Below are 3,981 nucleotides of genomic sequence, written 5' to 3' on the forward strand. Positions count from 1 at the left end.
ATGTTTGAAAGGGAGTTAGAAATCTAAGACTGAAAATCAGCAGAGAGGTTTTGGGAACATATTATTAGAAACAGTAATTAAATCCATGGGGAGCTAATGATATCTCCAAGTGAAATTATGTAACCAAAGAAGAGAAGAGGGCACAGGACAGAACCCTGGGGGACACCTAAATTTGGAGGGTATGCTCTGGAGGAGAATGCAAAACTAGAAGACTGATGAAGCAGGAGACAGTAGTATTCCAAAATCTACCATTGTTTTATGCTTCACAAATTTGCATGCCATCCTTGAGCAGGGACCATGCTAATCTCTGTATTGTTCCAGTTTTAGTATATGTGCTGGCAAAGCAAGCCCCATTGTTTTATCAATAAAGAGAATATTGGCAACTTTAAAGAGAGCAGTTTCTGTGCTTCCTTTGTATATATTTGTTGTCATTATGTTTCTTCCTTTAGATTGAAAGTTCCATGACAGCAGGAACTGTCTTTGGCTTCTTTTTATATACCCAGTACTTAGCACAGTGTTTGAAACTTGGTAGGTGCTTAATAAATGTTCATTGATTGAATAAATTGATTGATCTATAGACCTGTTTTCCAAATCTAATTTTTATGTCTGACAAGTGAATTTTAGAGTTCATATTGGCTAAACCCTGAAACATAGAACTATATTGTAATTATTGGATAGGTATTCATTGCCTGGTGAATAGCTTTTCCAGCAAAAAGATGAGAATTAAGTAAATTATCTTGAACTTAAAATGAGTTCTCTCCCAGAATTGTTATATATTTAGATTAGTAAAATGGATCTGGATCAGAGCTGTCTGATCTAGGGAGATGAGAGGAAAGGTAGAAGTATCTCTTGTAGATTATCCTTTCAAGGTATTTAAAAAACACAAGAGATATTGGATGTTAGCAGGAACTGAAAGAACAAATGATGTTTTTTTTTTTTTTTTATTTTGTTTTTCTTTTTCAGGATGGAGACGACATGGACATGTTTGTAGGTAATAGTTAATGAGTAATGTAAGTAATGATCTAATAGACATGGAGTAACTGAAAATAAATGATATAGCAAGGGATTACAGAGGTGGTAAACTGTTGGAAAAGATGGGTTAGAAAGAGATTCAGCTATAATAGTGATAATGTTAAATAAAGTTCAAGTCAGTCCGCTATTTAGTAAAACATAGTGTCCTCCTATTACTTCCAGGAGCAAATATAACACATTTCTGTTTAGTATTTAAAACCCTTCATATCCTGCTCTCTTCCTACCTTTTCAGTTTTCTTTTTTAGATTTTATTCGCCTCTGTGAATTCTACTATAGTCACTCTGGCCACCTTGTTATTACTTGAACTATACATTATCTCCAATTCTGCATTTTCACTTCCTATCTCCTATGCCTGGAATGATTTCCCTCTTACTCTCTTCTTCCTGACTTCTTTCAAGTTTAAGCTTTTACAGGAAGACTTTGTGCTTATGCCGTTTTTTCTGTTGACAAATTCCTGTTGATCTTATCTATATCTTGTTTGAACAGTTGTCTTGCATGTTATCTCCCCCCATGTGATTCAGTGGTTTTTTTCATACATTTGATTGTACTTCCTTGTCTTACACAGGGCATAACACATAGTTGGCACTTAAAACATAAAACCTTATTAGAACTAGAGACATAAATGTCTTACTAACTCATTATTCCATTATCCACAAGCAGTTTTTTCCAATGTTTTTCATTCCTTCTTAAACCTCCTAAGGTTGAATGGCTCTCTCCTTCCTCTCTCAGCTGAGATTCCTGACTCATTTCACAGAAAAAAAAATTGAGGCCATTGGTCATGAACTACTTCTTCTACCCTATTCCTCATACTGTTACTATTTTCATCTTCACCCACATCTCACATGAAGAAGTGAACCTTTCCAAGACATTCTGCTTATTTAAATGATCCAATTCCATCCCAGCTCCTCTTAGAGTTTGCCCCTATGATCCCCATTTCATCATTTCTTTTCTTTTTTTTTTTTTTTTTGGCAAGGCAAATGGGATTAAGTGGCTTACCTAAGGCCACACAGCTATTTAATTATTAAGTGTCTGAGGCCAGATTTGAACTCAGGTAGTCCTGCCTCCAGGGCCAGTGCTCTATCCACTGTGCCACCTAGCTGCCCCTTATCATTTACTTTCAAGCTCTCTGTTTCTTGACTCATTCCCTACTACCAAAAAACAGGCTCATGTTTCTTCCATCCTGAAATTCAGTATTATTCTACACCTCTTCTTCTCTTTGTAGTTAAACTCCTTGAAAATGTAATTTATAATAGGAGTCTTTACATTTTCAGGACATTATTCTTTCATATTTCTCCTCTTACCTATCTGACCACTCTTTATCTGCCTCCTAATGTTGGGTCATCAATCAGAAAACTTTCTCTAAGTGTAACTGTCCTTCAGGGTTCTGTTCTTGGCTCTATTTTCTTTATCTATACTACTTCACTTAATGATTTTATTAGCTCCCATGGGTCTAAATACCATATCTAGATTGATGAGTCTCAAATCTCTGTTTCTTGCCCTAATCTCTTCACCAATCTCCAATTTCATACCTTCAACTGCCTTTCAAACATTTACAACTGGAAATCCAGTTAACACCTTAAATTCAACATTTACAAAACTAAAAAACTCGTTATTTTTAATTTATACCCTACCTCCTTTTATCTTCCCTTTTACTGTTGATTGGACCATTCTCCTCCTCCCACTTTCTAGGGTTCAAAACCTAGAAATATCCCTAACTCCTCAATATCTGTCATTCCTGATATACAATCTATTGCCAAGACCTGTCATTTTCATTTTTGGAATATCTCTTGATATACCTCTTTCATGCTTCTAATACTGCGACCATTTTGGTGCTTGTCACTATTACCTTATTCTGGAACTACTATAATAGCCCATTGATGAATCACTTGCTTCAAGTCTTTCCATGTTCAAATTCATTCTTCATTCAGTCATCAAAGTAATTTTCCTAAAGCCTAAATCTAATCATGTCACGCCAATACTCAATAAATTCTAGTGATTTCCATTAATCTCCAGGATCAAATTCAAAATGCTCTTTAAATTCGCATGCCTTCATTTCCTACCCCTCCTCCTATCTTTCCAATCTGCCTATTCTTATCCCTGACCACATACCCTTCAGTCCAGTGACACTGGTCTTGTGATTTTTCCATGAACAAGATACTATATCTTTTGGCTCCAGAAGTTTTCTCTAGCTATTTCTCATACCTGCCACACTCTTCCTCCTCACCTCTGTATATTGACCTATTTGCATTTCTTCAAAAATCAACTAAAATCTTACCTTCTATGGGAAGACTTCCCAAAGTCTTTAAATCCAGTGCCTTTTTTCTTTGTTACTTATTTCTTATTTTTTTGCATGATGTCTTCCACATGAGATGATGAATTTCTTGGGGGTAGGGGCTTTTGTTTCCTGTTTCTTTGTATCCTCTATGCTTAAAACAATGCCTGGTACAAAGAAGACAATGAATGTTGGTGGACTTGACTTGAGCACATTCTCTGCTGAGAGTGTGGGATAAAAAACTTGTTGTGAAATGGTGATGAAGCTAATGTATAGTGAATTTATATGTCAAAAGTATAACTCATAGCTCCTAATTCCTAGTCATTTATTCCCTTGATTGATCAGTCAGTCAATGAAGAAGTATATAATCAAATGTTTTTGTTTTATTCCAGACACTCTGATGTAGGTTAGCAATGTAAAGCAAAAGTAAAAAACAAACAACCAAATGAGCAACAATGACAAAAAGTCAGGGCCTTTCTTCTCAAAGATCTTATAATCTAATGGAGGAGATTGTATTCAGTAGTACTCAAATAACTATGTACATATCAAATGTTTAATGTATAAATGGGAATGAATCTCAGAGGGATAGTGCTAGTAGCAAAGGAAGGGAAGATGAAAGAACTCTGGCAAAAGTTTGAATTTAAGTTGTCTTGAAGGAAGCCAGGGAAACTAGAAAT

The 3,981-nt window shown here is 35.4% G+C and overlaps 1 pseudogene; it reads right to left on the minus strand.

Moving 5' to 3' along the window:
* Positions 1 to 247: 247 nt before the first annotated feature.
* Positions 248 to 347, minus strand: LOC141503703 (U6 spliceosomal RNA; annotated as a pseudogene).
* Positions 348 to 3,981: the final 3,634 nt, after the last annotated feature.

This window comes from Macrotis lagotis, chromosome X (genome assembly GCF_037893015.1).
Source record: "Macrotis lagotis isolate mMagLag1 chromosome X, bilby.v1.9.chrom.fasta, whole genome shotgun sequence".
Lineage (NCBI taxonomy): Eukaryota > Metazoa > Chordata > Mammalia > Peramelemorphia > Peramelidae > Macrotis > Macrotis lagotis.